Below are 21,207 nucleotides of genomic sequence, written 5' to 3'. Positions count from 1 at the left end.
TCCAAAAATTACGAACGAAATAATTCTAGAAATATTAAAAGAAATAATTACAGAAATAATGAAAGATATATTTCCAGAATTAATGAAAGATATATATTTCCAGAATTAATGAAAGATATATATTTCCAGAATTAATGAAAGATATATATTTCCAGAATTAATGAAAGATATATATTTCCAGAATTATGAAAATTCATAATTAATGAAAAAAGTGATTCCAGAATTAATGAAAGAAATGGTTCCAGAAATAATGAAAGAAATGGTTCCAGAAATAATGAAAAAAGTGATTCCTGAATTAATGAAAGAAATGATGAAAATTCAGAATTAATGAAAGAAATGATGAAAATTCAGAATTAATGTAAGAAATGATGAAAATTCAGCATTAATGAAAGAAATTATTAAAATTCAGAATTAATGAAAGAAATTATTAAAAATCAGAATTAATGAAAGAAATTATTAAAAATCAGAATTAATGAAAGAAATTATTAAAATTCAAAATTAATGAAAGAAATTATTAAAATTCAAAATTAATGAAAGAAATTATTAAAATTCAAAATTAATGAAGGAGAGGATTAAAATGCAAAATTAATGAAAGAAAGAATTAAAATTCAGAATTATTGGAAGAAATGATTCCAAAATTAATGGAAGAAATATTTCCAGCATTAATGAAAAAAATGTGATTCAAAACTTGATGAAAATTCAAGAATAATGAAGAACATAATTTCAGAAATGGTGAAAGCGTTCAAAAATTTGGGCTCCTCTATTCGATTTGAACGAACAAAAATACACACAAAAATGCATTCATCCACTTCTATTACCGAGAGTGCGGCACTGTGGCTCTTTCATTGCATTCCGAGTTCACAAAAGCGTACGTATGAACACACCTAAAACCATTGAGGACGTTGGCTTCATCTTTTAGAAAACCATCGACTTTAACACCGAATTCAAGACGCTTAAAAATCGCAAGAAAGTGAGACTTCTCGAAATATGTTGCCTAAACTTATAAACGCTTTCTATAATCGCAATACTTATGGGAAAGAGATCAAGAAGCATTTTCATTCCACGGAAATCTCCCAGAGGTAAACACATATCTTAAAAGAAGGAAAGAGAGAATGTATGGATGCCATTGCACCTTTTAAGAATTTGCTCCGGAAAGTATTCCGCCGAAAACCACTTTATTTCTTCTCTCATCTGCATATAACGACAGTAAACATCACCTCGTGCCTACGCGCGTGTTAAGGGAATATTGTAAGAAATAAAATGAAAAAAGAAAAAACACTGCATAAAAAGACTCCTTGGTTCGAGTCCACAAAGTCGAATGTTTCTCCAGATACGAGTAGGGTGAGAAGAGCTCTTAACATGGTTATGTTCGGAGTAATTTTTGCTCCTATACTTTTTCTCCAATGGAAGAGTAGAGAATTCAATAGTACGGAAGAAAGTCTTGCTGAAGGCATTTCTCGTCTATATCTTTCTTTTTCTTGAATTTTTACTAAAGAACTCAAATATTTAAAGAAGTTTCTATTTGAAGAAAGTCGAAAAAGGGTGAAGAAACTTTCATCAGCCCTCTTTTTTTTTTATTTAGACCTTTAAGAGTTTCAATATCAGAAAAAGATGGTGTCAGAGAGTTTTTCAAATGATGTCTTTCGTGTAGGAGATACATTTTAGTGTGGCTGTTGCCAAAGGAAAGGATCTTTTGAGAATATTTTCTTCCCGAAATGTAAGAAAATTACTGATATGGCTGTTGCGATGTGATTCGGCTTATCTTTTGATCAGTTTAACTTTTCCCTGATCCTGGAAAAAAAAAAAATTCTTGGGGAAATTTTGTGTTTTTGTTACAATATTATGCGGTGTGTTAAAAATTTATTAAGCCATCTAGAATTTAAATGTCTCACAAAGAAAACAAAAAGATGTTGAATTTTTACCGCATAACTTGTGTGAAAGTTCATTTATAGCCTATATACAGTGGGGATTCTATGAACCGCCCAATTGTACGTGATTCCTTGTGAAAAACAGACGTGTAAAAGTGTTTTCCTGTTTAGGATCGGGTGAATATTAAGGGACTTATTAAAGTTTTTAAATTTTATCAGTTTTCTAATGGTCAGTTACATGCCAAACACCAAATCGAAAAAAGAAATGTTTTCCCCATTCAGTAGGTTGCCGTTAATTGAAAATGAACTAGAATATTCAATTCCGATAAAAGCCAAAATTAGTTATTTTCTTTCATGATTGGAGGTTTTCTCTTTGTTTTCACAAAATCAACACTTTTTGCCAAAATACGGTTTCTTTCCTTCACTGTTAAGCCAAATTTTTTGAGGTAAAGGGAGAGGGAAAGAAACTGGTTTGCACAGCTTTAATTCCCTTGGTTACACTCGGGGTTATAGCATTGCTATCAGCTAAGAAACACCAAGTTATACGTTTGGTGCATGTTCGGTGAATTTGGCAGAATTCAAAAGTGACGTCATCAATTTTTGGTGCGTTATACCTCCATAATTATTGACCAAATAAAAAAAACTGAAAGCACTTTTTCATACAGTAAAGCCTCGATAATCCGAGGCATCCACCTCGGATTATCAAAAACTCGAATCATCCAAAAGACAATTTAAAAAAATGCTGGTATGTAAATGTTGGTTTCACTTTATAAAAAAGATAAGAAATTGAAATACCAGCGCGCACACTACTGTATTTTTATTCTTTAATAAGATATACGTATTTTGTAGATGCTATATTATGTATGCTTAACAAAAAATGAAGAATGTGAAAAAGGTGTGAAGATGAAACTGAGAAGAGTTTCTCTAATAGGGTTGTTAATAAATGGAATAGCTTACCCCCCTGGAGTTGTAAATTCTAACACTATTGACTCGTTTAAAAAATAATACGATAAACATGTTGAGGTAAATCGAGAAATACACATACTTAGAATAAGGCAAATCTTTTTCATGGGATTTGTATTTTATCATGTATATACAGTTTTAGTTTTTATAATTGCATTTTTAATTCGGTTGCTGTATTTTACAAATATATGATATCCATATTTGTTATGGGCATCTTTATCTCAGCCACTTCGTTGGGCATTTTGCCTGTTGTGGCGTTGTATTTGTATTAGATGGGGATGGGATTGATGGCGAACGACGCTGAGACACTGATAGCTTTCCACAATCGGATAAAAAACACCGGATTACTGACCAGACTGTATTATTGATTATACTGTATTTACTTCGACTAAAAAAATGTGCAAAGGATGGACAAATTTATTTACCTAGCACGCGCAGGAAATGGGGAATTTATTACCGGGTATGTATTGTTTTCTACCTCATGTCTGACGCTAGAAGGGACACTAAAAGGTTAAATATTGATTTGGGCAGGTATTATTCCAAGTCTTTCTGTAATTTTTTTCCCATTCCTGATAGGTACTGGTACTTCGAACGAGAAACAGATAACTAAATGTTCATTCTAACTGTATATAAGTTTATTATCAACAGTGGAATTCCTCTAACGATCCCATTGATACGTTGATCGAGTTTATTTGATAAAAAATGATAAAAGTATGGGGCTCAGGGCACTTTCTTGAGGGACCCCACTTGTGACACCTATCCAATCAGAAAATTCCCCGTCGATCACGATCCGCTGTGATCTATCTCGCAACCATGATTCTATCCAGTTCAACAAGTTGCCCCCGATGCTAATCTCATGTAAAAATGCTTCAAGAGTTTACCCTGCTGAACCCGATCAAGTGCATTCTGGAAATCAAGATACACAACGTTAAGGATTTTGCCTTTGATAAGGCAAAGACTTTGTCACGTGATCATAGAAAAAAAGAAGATTGGTTACCCACGACTTTAATTTCCATGCTGGTTTTCCGCCAATACCTTATTTTCGTCCATCCACTTCACCAGTTCCCTTTTGATAATAATTTCTGAAATTTTCGAGAGAGATCACGTCAAACTTACTGGACGATAATTTGACACGGTCTCTCTACTGCCCTTTTTGAATACGGAAATGCAAAACACACACACACAGAATACGTCATGCAAAACAGAAAATAGTATTGTCCTAAATTCCTCCCATTGACTTACCACACCCGCTGATTCTCACAGGCCTTTGAAAATTACCGCTAACCTTTCCCTCAAGTTCAAAGGTTTGTTGTTCAAAAACAGGGAACCATTCATTTGTTATTTGGTTTACCCACGAAGAAGCCACAAGAAAAACTAAACACCCGATGCTGAAAGAAAAGTTGTCTCCAACCGAAACATGTTCAGCAAGATCTTCGAAACTAATGGGAACTCAAATAGAAATTTTCCTAGTGGCTTTTGATATCTGGCTGGTACCAAGATTATCGAGTAACAACTTGAGCAAGCCTTTCTCATATTGATATCTAGATGATATGTTCCCCCCAATCGATAGCCGGACAATTAAAAAATCCCCAAATATTATTACCCTCTTATGTTTAAGCATGTAGGAAATTTCATCATAGTTTGGATCCCTACTCGTGGGTTATTACTTACACTCTCTAGCCTGCAAACATGATGTCATGTAAATCAAGACCCCCTTCTCTACCAGATCTATTTCTGGAGAAAGTATCGTACGTGTAACAAGGATTCATAGGCATGTTTTGCCCAAGATTCTCTTATGGCTATACGATCAAGACCCTTGACAAGGCCCTCACACTTATCATGGTCTTCAAAACATCTTTCTTATTACCAGAGCTTCTGGTGTTTATTAGAACACATTTCAATTTTCCTTGTGAAGTTCAACCATACGGTTAAAGTTCAACCGTAACCACCACAGCCGCTGTGGTGGTCGAGTGGTCATAGTGACGGATTCGCATCGCGAGGATCCGGGATTGAACCCCACCGGCTCCAAAGTGGTGGTCGGCTGAAGTTGGTTTTCTGTGATTTCCAACTTCAAGGCGCGAATGCGAGCCGATCTCCAGTTTAAAAACTCTCGCCACAGAGAGCAACAGGCCTACAACGTTACAAATATTCAATCATTACACTTCACTCACAATTAAGTATAGATGGCGGCACTGAAATATCAAACACAACACTAGCTATACACTCAAACTGTTAGGTGCACTCACTTTGTTCCAGACTCTGCCGCGAAGCTGGGCTGGAAGAGATCTCGGCAACGGGATAAGTCCGGTGGCAGAGCCCCTGGCGTTCATTCAGTTCGACCGTAGCTTAGAGTGTACCACAAGATAAGAAGGGTTGAAAAACACTGTCATAGCTTGACAGAAAATAAGACAAAAGAAAGTCAAAATATCCTAAAGAATAGTAAGACTGCGTTACTTCAGCATTCAGCATTTTGTAATATTCAACACAGCATTTCATTCATAAGAATAACATCCTCAAATTTGGGTGTCAGTATCGCTATTTTGAATTTTATTCAATTTGGTACGTATATAAGATGCTTTCACAGACAAACATCATGCCTTATAGATAGCACAAATAACTCCGATTTTTCTTTTCCCTATATAGGTAACCAGATAGCCTATAAATTCAAAGACAACAAAGGGTGAATTTTCTAAAAAGTTTCTGAACAAATAATAATAATGTAAAGAATAATAATATCGGTAACAGATATGGATGGAAAATAATATGTGGCATTCGTACAATACCTAAGCAACATAAAATTGAAAGAAAAGTATAAATAAAATTAATTAAAAAATAAGATGAAAAATAAAAATTCTAAATTTTATTCTGATAAGACCATAAAAGTTTCATTAGACTGCCTCACCATATACATATAATCTCAATTTTTCATATTTGAAACACTTTCTCCTAACAATCAAGTTTCCGAGCCACGGAACGAGAAAACCATAATGAGTTCATCATTAAAAATAGATTTTACATCCGATAAAATCCAACCCAAAAAATTTCAAAATAATAACAGTACATAACAATTTTTTCCCAATTCTTCCCAAAAAAAATTTTCTAATTACAAACCGTTATTAAAAGTTCCCGGTAAAGCAACGTAACGATTGCTACTGGTTTCAGGAGACAATACGTTGATTTAACGAGACACATTCGTGCGCTAATTGGCTGAACAAATTGATTCTGTTTTTTCAAACATCTTTCTTGAAATTCATGGTGAGAGAGAGAGGGAGATGGAGTTGTTTTCTTCTTCTTCATTAAACTTATTTGTTCCGTTTTCGATTTTTAACAAATTTAATTGGATATTTTTTTACATATTTTGAGTATAAATATGGTTATAAAATCCATGGGAAATCCTCATCACACATGAATTGCGACATCATTGTTTCCACAAAAAAAATATTATTAATCGAAATCACTCTATTAAGTAATGGTAATTCCAGGCGTAATTATGACGGAGAAATATATTCTGTTTTTATTATAATAAATAACAATGAGAAATATATTTTTTCGATGTTGAAATAGTTTTTTTCTTTCAAAAATATAAATCAATTTTTTTGTGTGATTATTATTATATCAAAACCACGGTCCCTATTAAATGATAAAAAAATATGTATTCATCATTTCTCTGTACTGTGTATAAGAATATACAAGTGTGTGCCTATAATTAAATTTTGCATTTACTGAGTTGTCTACAGCCTTGACTGTATGAAGGTTTTTATGAAGGGATTCATATGATTTTTTCTTGAAGCCCCGAATCAGTGCGTTCATAAAAGAGTTTCCTCAGAAAATCACGTTCTTGTAAATTCAATGACATACTTTTAAGATGGGAGATGGGTGCTCGAGCACCCTGCAATGAAACACGAGCAGCCTGGCAAAAAGTTCCATCGTTTTCGCAAAGAATTAGCATCTCCAGTACAACTTGAATATAGACCGCCTCTTAGTGGGGCATATGGCACTACAGTGAAATCTCGCGCAACGCGATACTCGATACAAAGATATTTTTTTAAACGTATCGTTTTGCACTTGCTTATACAGCGTGCATAGCTAACTCCGCGAAACGCAAATTACTGGTGAACCGTTCAATTTAGAGGCATACTTCCAGTCGGGAAAAGTATGCAAATAAAGTGTGGAGATCCCAGATACATCATTGTCATTAATATTGCGAGGGGATGTATAGTTTTTAAAATCCAATAATTGCGTTTTATACGGATACACTGTGCTCAAAAAAACCCAATTAGATAATTGTTTCCCTTTCGCTTCTGAGTCCATCAAAAAAAAAAATCAATGGTTTTTAACTGAAATATTTGCCGGGATATTTGAGTTAAAAAAACGAAGAAAGTTTGTAAAGAACGACGTAAACTAAAGGATAACGTTCCTTTCTCTTACTTATGCTGTTTTTCCCCACCCTTTTCTCAGATTTTTAAATTCAAAAAATCTCAGCGAATATTGCACTTAAAACGATGTAATTTTTTTTTTTTGGCTTCAGGGGAGACAGGGCAATAATTTTCTAATTAAAAGTTAGAGAATAGGAGGACCATACAAAAATTGAAATTTTTTGTTTATGTCACACTGTATTTTCACTCACAAAACTGGTGCAGCGTGATTTCTGAACACATTCTGAGCATTTTTAAAACTGAAACCATACCTCTACGACAAACAGACAGTTAATGAGATAAAGGTTGTGTTAGGACTTACAGGAAACCCTGTATATTTGTAAAATAATTAAAATATCGAAAGAAAATATCTAGAGATATACTGTCCTAATCAATTTCTGTAAATTTAATCATTTTTGTCTCAACACGGTCATTTTCTGCACACGAAGACTGATTAGACCGGGACCTACAATCTATTGCCGATTCCGAACAGCCAAATTTTTTTATACTCACCGTGGGTTTGGTGAGCTAACCCCTTGACGTGGGTGGGACTCCTTGCGCTAGCAATCTTTTTCTGTGGTCATGTCAACGTTTCTGTTGTACCCTGTGTCAGGAAAGTTTCTGACAAGGACGAACCGGGTATTGAACTCGCAACACATCTAAACATCCTTTGCCCTTTAGGCACGTATTTTATCGACCTGGGCTACCGCGCCCCAGTTTCTGTTAATTTAAAACGTTTTTTGAAGGTTGGTAACTGTACATTCTCTGGAAGAAATTCATTGCTCCCCCCTGTAAAGGTCGATCCTGCGTACGCCCTTGCCTTTAGGGCATATGAGGGTCGTAAATAGCGATATTTAAATATAACAGGATACACAGTAAAACTGATACAAAAGGGAAGGCAACCGACAACCGCCATTACCTATGCAAATAGCTCCTATTATTGCATCATGCAGGTTCCCTTCTCTATCAAAAATATGCGCCCAAACCACATTCACAAAAACGGCTGATTAAATTGAAAATCATAATTTACAACCAAAAACTACAAAAAAAAGGGGAATAATAGAACAAAAAGTTAAAAGCACCAAAAATATTAATAAGATTATTATTATTATTATTCGAAAATTCATCTTTTTTATTAAAACGATACGAACTTTGGAAGAAGAAAGAAACAAAAAAAAGGCAATTTCCTTGACATTTTTCCTTGTTTATTATTTATTTCAATATTAAACATTATTTTGTCGTTGGAACAAAAAAATTTCTGGCATTATTCCATAAAAGAAGAACATTATTATACAATAAATATTTACCACAAAACGCAAAATATTATTATTTTTTTTAACTTGGAAATTAAATATCTTTTATTTCTATGAAAAAGAATAATGACCTTTTCTTTTAAAGGGAACGCATATTGTTTAAAGGGGAAATGCATGTTTCCGAATTCAAGTCAATTCTAAAAAAAACATTATTTTAAGCATTAATATGTTAGAGTTCTTTTTTGTTTTGTTTTTCGAAATTAGCTGTGTTTACTTTGTTAATTTATGAACAACATGGAATAATGCCAGATTTTTTTTTAGAGTCAGAAACTTAGTATTTAACCCTTTTATTATCATAGCGCTGAAACTTTTTATAAAAGTCATTTATATTGAAATAATGAATGGAAGAGGACGTTAATATATTGCATAAGGAGACACGTACACTCGACTTATGCATTAGACATTATTCATATTTGATAGTAGATAATTATAATTGCCAGAGAGCTATACTACTGACTCTAATTATTGATACGTAATGTAATAGATTTGGTGCGTGATTGTTGAACTCGGTTTATTTTTCAAGCTTAGATAAACCAAATACAGTGATACCTCGGCTAACGAAGATAATTCGTTCTTGAATCACACGATTTACCAATGGTATATATGGAAAGTCACGGAATTCGTTCCAAATGCTCCCCACGATTTAAAAATATGTATTTTAAAACACTGAAGAGCACTTTTTAAAAAAGACAAAAATTGATCGAAGGCTAAAGTGAATATCTTATGAGAATTTACGGGTAGATGAAACTCTCAAGACATTATTTTACATTATGTACACAACTAACACCCACTTTATTCAGTCTGCTGAAAAATGGTGTTGGCACAACCCAGTCGGGTTCGTAGGTGTCCCTATCCGTTTGTGATTTGGACTGATCATTTGTGTGTCTAATACAGTAAAGCCTATCGGTTTGGACAACTCTGTATCCTGAATACTTTCGTACACTGCGGTTTTCAACGTCGGTTCAATTAATCCTATAATTGTGAATTTGCTAACTATCCCGTCAATACCCAGATCGAGTTTACCGATAAAAGTTGAGAAGACTATAAGCCCAAAGACACTTCCTTGAGGGTTTCCACTCATCACATACGTCCAATCAGAAAGCTCCCCGTTTATCACAACATGGTGTGACCTGTCTCTCAGCCACGATTCTATCCAATTCAAAAAGTTTATTTATTTATTATATACAAACCTGTGCAAGGCCAGTAGGCTAAAAAGTTGCCCCCAATCCCAAGCTCGTGTAAACGCTTCAAGAGTTTACGATGTTGGAACGGATAGAATACCTTCTCAAAATCAAGATGAACAACATTGACGTTTCTCCCTTCTAACAAAGCCTTAGTCACGTGATCATAGAAGCAAAGGAGGTTGGTTACGCATGACGTTCCCTTCCCTGGTTTTCCGAAAATACGTTATTCTCGTCTATGCACTTCACCAATTGCCTTTTGATAATAATTCCCAAAATTTCTGACAGGGAGCTCGTCAAACGCACTGGACGATAATTCGACTCGGTTCCTTCAATGCCCTTTTTTAATATCGGACTCACATTTGCAAGCTTCCAATCTCCTGGAAAAATGCCCTCAACATCACTACTCTGTAAATCTGTAAGCAACTGGCCCCAGCAGCTCATTAGCACATTCTTCAAGGACCCTAGGATAAATATCATATGATTCTGGTGTTTTGCTTGCACATACATTTTTTAGAAGCTTTAGGACTTCCACATCTTCCATTTGAAATTTCAGATGATGATTTTCCATCTGAATGTAAACTTAAATAAAACTAAGATTATGGTCTGCAGAAGATCCGGTAAATTGAAGAAATACGAGAGTTGGTCGTGCCGAAATACTTCCCTGGAGGTGGTGTCAAATTACACTTATACCTTGGAGTTCCTTTTACGAGTACTGGTTCTTTTGGACTAGCAAAAAACTTTTCACATCAAAAGCTAAAATTACTATCCGAAAAACTATGCCAATTTTGATAAACACAAAGATAAACTCTTAGTTTCTGCGAAACTGTTCAAAGCCCTAATACTATCAGTTTTATCATATGGTTCACCAATCTGGGCAGTTGAATTTATTGATGAATTTGAAAATACCTTTGGCATGTTGCAAAAAAGATTCTATACATTCCATATTAATACACCTGGTTATATGATTAGAATGGAATTGGGCCAGCCAAGAGTCTCAGTCTTGCTAAAAAATCTGGTGTTAAAGTTTTATCTTCGTATCCTTGCAATGAATGACACTAGATTTACAAAAATATGCTTGTTGGAACTTAGGCGTAAAGCGTTGAATTAACTTAATAATGTAAATAACTGGCTCTTCAACGTTTGGAAAATCTTTGATGGAACTGGCTTCAGCTTTCTTAAACTTGCTCAAGATCCTACAACAATTAAACAACACATACCCCTTATTGTAAACATTCCAAAGTATCCAGCTTGACACACAATATATACAATCCTGCTATGGATCATCTTTTCATAGAACAATAAAAAACTCTTTTGGTTTGGAAGATTATTTGATAAATAACTGCAAAATTAGTTTTAAAACAGTCTTGGTTCAATTGCGTTTTGGCAGCCTAAGAGTCAGCCTGAATCTAAATCAAACTATTTGTATTGATCCATTAAAAAATTGTAATTTTTGCAACCTTAATCAATTGGAAACGTGGAAACATTTATTTTTGCAGTGTCCAACCTACGCATCCTATAGAATAAACGATACTTCAACAACATGACCTTAAACATAAAAAATATCATGACACTGAATAATATTGAAATAAAACATATTTTTTGTTTTTTAAGAGCTGTTCATGGTTTGCGCTCCCTCTATGGAGACCAGTGATCTTGTAGATCATATATTTGTTATAACATAATAAATATATGTACATCATATATATTTCATTTATTTATTTTATTTTTATATATTTATTTATTTATGTCTTTGTAACTTCCCAATTTTAAGTTTTGTACGATCTGAAACTGGCTGGAAGAGCTGCATGAGGAAATTCGATCTTATCTCATCCTTTTATCTATGAATAAGGGATCTTTTGATCAATAAATCGTTCATTTTCTTGTAAAACGATATAAATGTGAAGAAATATGTGTGTATATACGTAAATATGTGCATGTGTTAACCCCCCACATACCTTGATCGGGGCTTGTGAATTTTTTATTTATTTATTTTTCCCCAATTTTGTTATCCCCCCTCTTCACGCAAAAAAGTTTTTGTATTAGATAGCTGTGTTGTTACTAATATGAATTAATGCTATCGTTTCTGATTGATGTATTGTAATATTGTAATGGGCTAAGGCTCAAACAATAAATATTCAATTCAAATTCAAAAATTCATTTGAAATTTCGTTGCGGATTCTGTCACGACATGACATACCCGTACTTAACCGCTTTACGATCGCGGGCGTAATATTACGTCCAAACACCAGTGGAATAAATTCAAACAAATTCTCGGTGTTTTCTTTCCTCTCTCTTCACCATCGTGAAGTTTTATAGTAACCCTATCTCTACGGGAAAAAAAGTTGTGCTCTATTTCTCTCCTTTCTTTCTGTACTAAGGGAACACGTACTGTGAGGGTGAAAAGAGGACTAAAAAAACTCTTCTTTTACTTTATCTATTAAATTTTTTCTTTCATACACAGTCGACTCCCGTTTTAACAAATGCCGTTATAGCGAAAATCTAGTTCTAACGAAAACTTTTCTAATCCCAACCCCAAATAAGTTTGCACAAGAACAATGTAAACATCTGGGATTCCTTTGTAACGAAATTTCGTTATTACGAAGTGATTTCTCCGGTCTCTTGGAGTTCGTTATAACCGGATTCAATTGCATATATTTTTCTTTCCCCCCTTTTTTCTTAACGTGTGGTTAGGTTAGCACAAGGTAATTAGATTTATCGCCGATTCGTCAAATAAGGATAATCATAATTTTTTGCAAAAACCTTGTACGTGAAGCGGTTAAACCGTACTTAAACCCATACTTCTTCACCTACGTGTTCTCTTCCGCTCTTACATGCATATAGTAAAAAGATACATTATATATGACATGAATGTCGCTCACCACTTGTTAATACAAGATAAACAGAAGACTGGATGTTGTGAAGATATTTATTATCCGTCCATTGCACGGTTCCGTTCGGCATATATACGCTCTAGCGAAGGAAAATCTCTATCTCCTCTGTAGCTTAGTGGTCAGAGCACTCGTCCGGCAATCGAGGGACCCGGGTTCGACTCCCGGTAGAGGCAGAGATGAGTTTTTTCCTTCCTTAAAAAATTAACATCTGAAATAATAAATATCTTCACAACATCCAGTCTTCTGTTTATCTTGTGGATACATTATATGTTGAGGGAAATCACTAACAGAAAAAACTGGGGAAAAAAACAACTTTGGTTCATAGGGTTATAATGAATCTTTGTGATAGTGAGGAGAGCGGAAAGAAATTACAGGATTTACTCCACTGGCGTTTGAAGTTCGTTACTTCTGTAGCGTATTGCTCTAGCGCACTCGTCCGGCATGCGAGAGAATGGTGGTTCATTTTCCGACGGAATTAGTTAAATTTCCTTTCCTGAATTTATTTTCGAATCAGTCAGTTGGCAAACCCCTAGTATTAATAGTGGAGATACTTGACACTTTTGGTTTGGAAAAAATTCTTAAATGAAACCACATACCCCGTATTTTTATTGTGTTTTTGGTGTGTCTGTTACGAATGTTTCCGAGAATGTCTTTTAGGTGTGTCTTTGGGGAATTTTTTTTTTCGTTTGTTAATCTTTTATCGACCTACATTCGATAATACTATAATATACTGAATAAATATAATGAAGTATATTTATTACCACCGTGGTGCTGGGTTCAAACCCCACCGGTACCATAGTGGTGGTCAGCTGTGGTTGGTATTCTGTGCCTCTGAATTTCGAGAGCGCGAATGTGTATGAGCCGATCTCTTCATTAAAAAGTCTCGCCACAGAGAGCAATATTCCTGTAATGGTACGACATTCAATCTACTACAATTCACTTATAGTTCGAAAAACACATACCCGATGGCGGCACTATAACAAGCATTACAAAAAAACAAGCTTTACGTTAGGTTCACAGGACAAATGCGCACATTCCAACATGTACTCATTCAAAGGTTGTTTTTTTTAACAGCTTGCTGATACGAAGATATATTTTGGAAAGATAGAAAATTCAAAAAACCCTGCGGGGATTGAAGCCACGTCCTTTCACTTTCCGGGTGAACGCCCAAGACTAAAAAAAAGCAACGAATATCTCAATCTTTCCTCGGATCTCACTTGCACTGAACGGGACCATACATGGACGGTCCAGATGTTAAAAAAAACAACCTCTGTAAGGATAGCGGAGAGTGACATCATCCTCGAATAAGTCGCCATCTGGTGGCATTGTCAGCAATTGTAAGCTTTGGCCTGAGTTAGATCCGACCGTCCATATACGGTCCCGTTCAGTGCACACGAGCTCCAGAGCTTCAAGGAAAGATTGAGAAGTTCGTTGCCACTGTAGTCTATTGGTCCAGGGCGTTCATCCAGATCGTGAAAGGACGTGGGTTCGATTCTCCTCAGGGGCAGTTGAATTTTCTTTCTTTCCAAAATATATCTTCACATCAGCCAGCTGTTAAAAACATTTGTATGGATAGCGGAGAGTGACATCATCGTCGGATGTACTCATTCGTTAGAAATTTCGTGGAGGAATATGGACAAGGTGCATGGTGTAGTGGTAGTATATTCATTCCACTTGACCTTAATTAAAATTCTTATTATTGATGTTAACTAAGCTTATATGAAGCAACGAAATCCCTCCATCGATAAAAATACATACAGTGTTATTTTTCATAAATAAATCCCCAAAAAACACACACGTGAACTTCAAAAAAAGAAATATCTTCTTATTTTTTTCAAATTTTCTATTAAGGTATGATTTTCTTAATTCTTTTATGCATATGTTGTGGCAACATATGATGCGCAAGGTGTGTAATTAATCAATGCTCTAGCTTCCGGTATCAGTACAGGTTAAAAATGGGGTATGAAAAAAATATACTATTCAAATTTCCATTTTTTTTTATTTTGTTATAGACGACAAAAAAAAATTAAATCCTTGGATTTTTCAGAGAAAAAGAATTTTTTTGAAATAAAGTTTGCGAAAGCGTTCGAAAAGAGATATTTTCTTGATTTTTTTTTTATACTGTCTTTTTTTTCATACATCTCTTTCTTATTCTTTTTCTTTTTTTTTTGGGAAAAATATCTTTTCATACATGATTTCTTTTATTTCCGACAAAAAGAATTTCTTTATGTAGATCTTTCCCTAAAAAATAGAATTTTCTTCTCCCAATGAAAAAAATAAAAAAATTTTTTTTTTTCCTTATGAAAGAATTTTTCTTAACTTTCTTTGGAAAAGTTCTAGTCGATAATTATCCCTGCTGATAACATTAATAACACGTTCTTTTCGGGAGACGTCTATGATTTCGAATGTAAATTTTTCACATTTTTTCTTCTTTCTTCCTCTGGAATTTCTTGTCGTTTTACCTTCGGGTTATTTTTTTTCCTTTGTGTAGAAAGGATTTAGTTTTCTTTTTTTTATGGAATTCGGGATAAGTTTGAAAAGAAAATGTTCATTTAGATTCATTTTCATCTTCCTTATTCGTTTTAAAATTTAGAAATACTGTTATGTATCGATCTAGTTTTACCCTGTGCCCACATGCACAGCTCTGGGGAGTTTTTCATGAGTGGATTTTTTTCGTCCCAGCTGGAAACTAACCCAGATATTTTATAAGGATATTATAGTTATATATTTTTCACTTCATTTCAAAACTGAGTATGAAAAATATTGGTATTCTTACAGGCACAGCACCAAGTTTTAGGGGTCATCTTATAGTGATGTTTTGTAGCTACGATCTCCCTACTGTTTTGTAGCCATTGGAATGTCGCTGTTGCCGACTTGTAGAGAAAAAAACTGATGTTATTAATAGGGAAGTAACTCGGTTTCTGGACTTTTTGTGTTGTGACTGTATTCTTCTAGGTGTACGCTGAGACTGACGCAAATGAAATACACATCAAACAAATGCTGTGATTTAATGAAACTTTGTTTCCAATTTGTGTTTCTTGTTCTACGCGACACTTTTTTGTCCTGCTTATCGAAATTTCAACTGTAAAGTTTTATTGCATTTTTTTCCCCCCATGTCAATATACCTAACGTATATGTTGTGGCCACAGTCCCAAGTGCTGCTAGTTCGCGAATTGCAGGCTATGCCGTGAACTGGCCGAAATATCTGGGAAAATACCAACAATTCGTGTTTTTTTCTGACTTTGGCCGGTCAGTTCGTGAAGTGGCCAATCTGGCCATCCCTGGCCATTGTCCGATGTGCTACGCTATAATTCCATAATCGGGGTCAGACATATATTACAATAATCATTAATATATAGTTATATTACGTAAATTACAATAACATAGTGAACGTGGTAAGAAGGTACAAAGCCGAGCTACCGTAGGGACCGTAGAGATAATCACTATAGTGATTTTTGATATTTTGATTTTTCACTATAGTGATTATCTCTATACTTATAGGGATATCTCTATACTTATAGGGTTATGCATCAGTATAGAGATAATCACTATAGTGATTATCTCTATACTGATGCACACATAACATAAATCGTAAGCGCGATATAATTTGTTTCATGTGTTAATCAATATAAAGATATCCCTATAGTGAGAGCTGCTGCCCTACGGGGGATGCCATACCGTCGTCTCGCCACATATACAATTAGGGGACCCACTCCCTAAAACTCCTAACCATCGTGGTACCACCGTGAAACTATAATTGATAGATATACCGCCTACCGGACCAACAAAAACACCAATTTTCGAACTTTGGCCAGGGATCTCCAGGTTAAAGGAGGCTGGCCAAAGTTCGAAAAAACACAAATACAGCAACTGTCATACTTTGGCCTAACCTCTCGGGCAGTTCGAGAATCGGTGGCACTTAGGACTTGGGCCGGGTCATACGTACCGAGTTTCAACGGAATAAGTTCAACACAACGTACGCTACATAGGTCTGATTAGCGTCACTTTATTTATAACCACCCTGTATATAACACAATATCAATCATATTTTTAATCACATTTGACCTAGGAATTTCGTCAGCTCCAATAACAAACAGAGTAAATGTTGGTTTAGAAGAACTTTCTGCGACACTAAGAGATATTAGGTTAGACAAACGAGGGTGAACACAAAAAAAAAAGATCAGGGTAAATGAAAGAGCACAAACATCCATTACTTATCGTCCTCGGTTGGGAAAACTTATCATGGATCAAAGGCAGTTACAACACGCCCATGTTGGGTCCATCCAAGAAAGAAGCAGAACGGGACAGTTTGAGTAAATTCTTCGCACCTTTTCACTAACCCTCGCAGGCACGTTGGAGACAAACGAGTTTTCTTCATGACATTTGTAACAAGATAGCGGACATTTTCACTGCATCACGTCGTCTTCGTTCTACTTCAATGAAGAATTCACCATTCGTTTTTTTGTTGTTGCTCTTCTTTCAGCCAACCCATAGAATACTAAAAAAAAATAAAGAAGTATCTTCTCGTGTTTTGCCACTGCTAACACAACTTGGAAGAAGTGCACGTACTCCGTTATTTGAGGAATGTGTGGCATCCGCAATGAATCTTCTTCTTATTCTTCTTTCTAAAGAGTCATTTTATTTTATTTCCGAAGATATAAAACATAAATGGGCTATATCCGACATTTTCCCTCTCTCTCTCTCTCTTACTACGTAACTCATATATACTTTTCTTCCCAGTTTCGACAGTCTAGGTCAACATAGTTTATCTATATGATTACAATCCCGGAGGCGTCTGTAGTAGTTTCTTGAAGATTGAGGAACTTGTACTTGAGCAGTAGTTATCTAGACAGATCAAATTCACGCGTGTCTGTGCTTGTGTTAGAAAGGTATAAGACACGTTTGATTTAAATTGAATAGAAACGTCGTGAGATTTTATCACTGTCTACGTTATAACGTCCCCAACAGTCTGTACGACACGCTGTTCTTCAGATTTATACTAAGTAGAAACAATCGACCGCCCAATAATTGTACATGTGATTACTTGTGACGAACGTATACGAAAATGTGTTTTCAATTTTTGATTTGGCCTATAAATAATTGTAACGCTTAAAAAATTGATGACATCGCTTTCGAATTCTGCCAAATTCACCGAACGTTCATCAAACCTACAACTTGATGTTTTTAAGCTGATAGCCTTGCTACAACCCTGAGGTAGTCAAAAAAACTAAACCTGTGCAAACCAGTTTCTTTTTCCTTTGTTCTTTCCCTAAAAACATTTCACTTAGCAGTGAAGAGGGAAAAAAATACTATATTTTTTGGTGAATAAAGTGTTGATTTTAAGAAAAAAAATTTTTTCAATAGATCTCATTTGGCTAACGCTTTACAAATCTTGTGATAAATTTACCAGTATAGTGGGGCGAAGGTAACGCGTAATAACAAGGTTAACATCACTCTAAGCGAAAAGGAAAAACTGCTAATAGTGAAAGAAAATAACCGAACATGGCTCATAATGGGATTGAATATTTCAGCTGATTTTCAATTAGTGGTAACCCGCTGCATGGGGATTGTTTTTTTCGTTGGTTGTTTGGCACGTAACTGACCATTAGAAAACTGACACGCCACAAAAAAATTCAAAATGTTATAACTCCCTTAATATTCGTCTGATCCTAAGACGTGAAACACTTTTCATTGATCATTGTTGTCGCACCACGGTCCTTTTTCTGCACACGAGGGCTAATTAGACCGGGACCTACAATTTATTTGCTGATTCCGAACGGCAGGATTGTTTCTTTTATACTCATCGAGAGGGTGGTGCGCTAATCCCTCGATGGAAGACTCCTGCGGTAGCAATTGTTTTTGTGCTCACGTCGCCGTTTCTGTTGTACCCCTGTGTCAGGAAAGTTTTCAGACAAGGACGAAGCGGGTATCGAACTCGCGACACCTCTAAACATCCTTTGGTATTTTAGGCGAGTATCTTATCGACCTGGGCTACCGCGCCCCAAACACTTTTTTATGTCAGTTTTTCCACAGTGAACCATAAATGTGTAATTATTCGTCGGTCGATAGTGTCCATCCTGTACTCATGCATTACATCTAACAAGTTGGTAATTTTAAGGATGATGTTTATGTTGTTATTTATTTTTGAAAGCGACATGTTAGTTTGCTTTCAAGTTATGAAAAGTGTGGGTAATGTAATATACAGTAGATCCCGCTTATAACGCTTTTTTAAAAAATCATCATAAAAAACACTGTAATCTTAATGAGAATTAGAGTTCAAACCACGAAAATAAGTCGTACTAAGCGGGAACGTTGTAAACGGGATCGACTGTAAATTATATTCTGCATTTGTAAAACTGTACAGTATGTCCCACAAAGAACTACCTGATTTTAAAATTAAATAACTTGGAAACGGTGATCGATGGAATAATAAAACAAATGGTATGTTCATTTTGAAAGCCGTAAAAATCTGATACAGAAGTTTCAAAATTAGTTACAAATGCTGCCGACTGGTGGCGCTGTGCAATGAAGCCCCGGTATGGAGTCCGAGAAATAGGCTATGAACTGTCCTTTGCAAGCAGTCATTGCAATCACATCACAATTGATTCGAAAAGTGCACCGATCGCAGCACAGAGAGGGCGCAAACGAAGAATGAAATTTTCAGTCACCCGCTGTAATTTCTGAACGGAAACGGAAGCATATGCCTCACAGATCAAATCTTGAAGCTCTCCCAATGTTGCAGGATTGTTCCGGAAAAATGTGTCCTTTAAACAGTGTATTTTTAAACGTGTCAATTGTGTTGGAGTTCACGAACCCCAGGAAGTAAGCTATTCCATTTATTGGCAACCCTATTAGAGAAAAACTGCCTGCGACACCGCAACCTGGATTTGTCCCTTGTGCTGCATGCTCCTCGTTCATACTCCTCTGGAGATCTTCTAACGAATCGGACATGTCGGAATGTGCGTGTACGTGTTGTGAACCTAACGTCTGGTTTGATACTGTGTAATGCTTGTTATGTGTAGTGCTGCCATCTTCACCACTTTTTTTACTTAACTATGAATGAAGAGCAATGATTGAATAATTGTACTGTTGTTGCCTGTTGTAATGAACGATACTGGTGTCCCCTTGTCGAAGCACTTGATTGACTTTGTATTAATAAATCATGGTCCATCCTATCCATCCCGTTGAAAATTTTAAAACACTTCTGTCATATCTCCCCCCCCCCAAAACCTGCGTTTCTCTAGTGTAGACATATTCAAAAAATCAAGTCTTTCTTCATATTTCAAGTCTTGTGTGCCAATAAGACCACGCGAGCACGTGTAACTATTCTCAACCAGGGGATGCAGATATGATCTACATCTCTCTCTTCATAACTCAAGCCCCGTGGGCCAATAAGGATACGCGTAACTCTTCTCTGTGCCCCTTCAAAACCACGTCTATATCTCTTTGTAGATATGGTCTCCAAAACATTACGGCATACTCCAGAGGACAAACTAGAACCAAAAAAGTGCAAGAATCACTCTGAAGGAACGCGAAGATACCTTTTTGAGAATGAAACCAAGTATTCTGTTCACTTTTTTGGCCAACTGCTGAGGAACGCTCAAAAAACCTAAGACGCTAGTCAATAATAATTCCCAAATCGGTAATCCTAGTTGCATCCGAAATAGTAATACCATTCATTTTGTAAGTGGAACGTGGGTTGTTCGAACAAAATGAGCGACCATGCACTCACCCACACTGAAAGTCATGCTCTAATCGTTAACCCATGCTGCGGACATAGTCAAGTTCATCTGGAGCCTCAAATACACTTTCGAATATCAAATACAAATATGTATTTATACATATATTATACAAATATGTGTTCACGAGCTATTAGTTTATTGTTGACGCCGTCCATGTACGGTGCCTTTCAACATATATACGCTCCAAGGTTGAAGTATTCTATCAGCTTCCATAGCTTAGATGGTAGAGCACTCGTCCGGCAAGCGAGAGACCGGGGTTCAAGTCCCCGTGGGGGCAGTGATGAATTTTCTTCGTTTTAATCTTCATCTCCACAAATAACCAGTCTTTCGATGAATCTTGTATCAAATACACTTTCAAATCAAAATCATCTTAAAGCTTAATCATCATCGTGTAAAACTTGTTTGACGGTAATTACATCAAGTAACGAGTATGTACTTCGTGTGGTGCGATAATTGAATACTCAATCATAGATAAACTGTAACTAAAAAAAAAGTCTTCCATGAAACTACATAATAAACGTGCGTGTGGAAATCAAAGAAAAATCCCAATTTCCGTGGCTTTTTTTTTTTAATATTATTTTTGGTTTCAGATGATCTAGAATTTTTATCCGTATTAGAAGGAGAGAGGATGGACGTCTTGTATATCCCCGGTTCTTTTTGGTACGTGAAGCATCTCTTCTCTGAGCCGCAATTTCCTCCTAATCTTCGGGTAATAGTATCCATACATCTCAGCGGATCGCGAAAGCCTCCGGATATCATCGTAAGTGTCCTTTCATTTAGTTCTCTAGATGCAGACAGCATCTAAGTAAGAAGAAGCAGCATCACAAAGAA

The 21,207-nt window shown here is 35.6% G+C and overlaps 1 non-coding gene across 1 annotated transcript; it reads left to right on the top strand.

Moving 5' to 3' along the window:
* The first annotated feature begins 20,581 nt into the window (after nucleotides 1–20,581).
* TRNAA-GGC (transfer RNA alanine (anticodon GGC)) lies at nucleotides 20,582–20,653 on the top strand. Its single transcript has one exon. It is a non-coding gene; the product is annotated as a tRNA-Ala (tRNA).
* The last annotated feature ends 554 nt before the right edge of the window (nucleotides 20,654–21,207 follow it).

Source organism: Pholcus phalangioides, unplaced genomic scaffold (genome assembly GCF_987345545.1).
Source record: "Pholcus phalangioides strain wild (caught in Gottingen) unplaced genomic scaffold, Ppha-v1.0 ptg000018l_1, whole genome shotgun sequence".
NCBI lineage: Eukaryota > Metazoa > Arthropoda > Arachnida > Araneae > Pholcidae > Pholcus > Pholcus phalangioides.
This window is presented reverse-complemented; position numbering and strand designations above follow the sequence as displayed.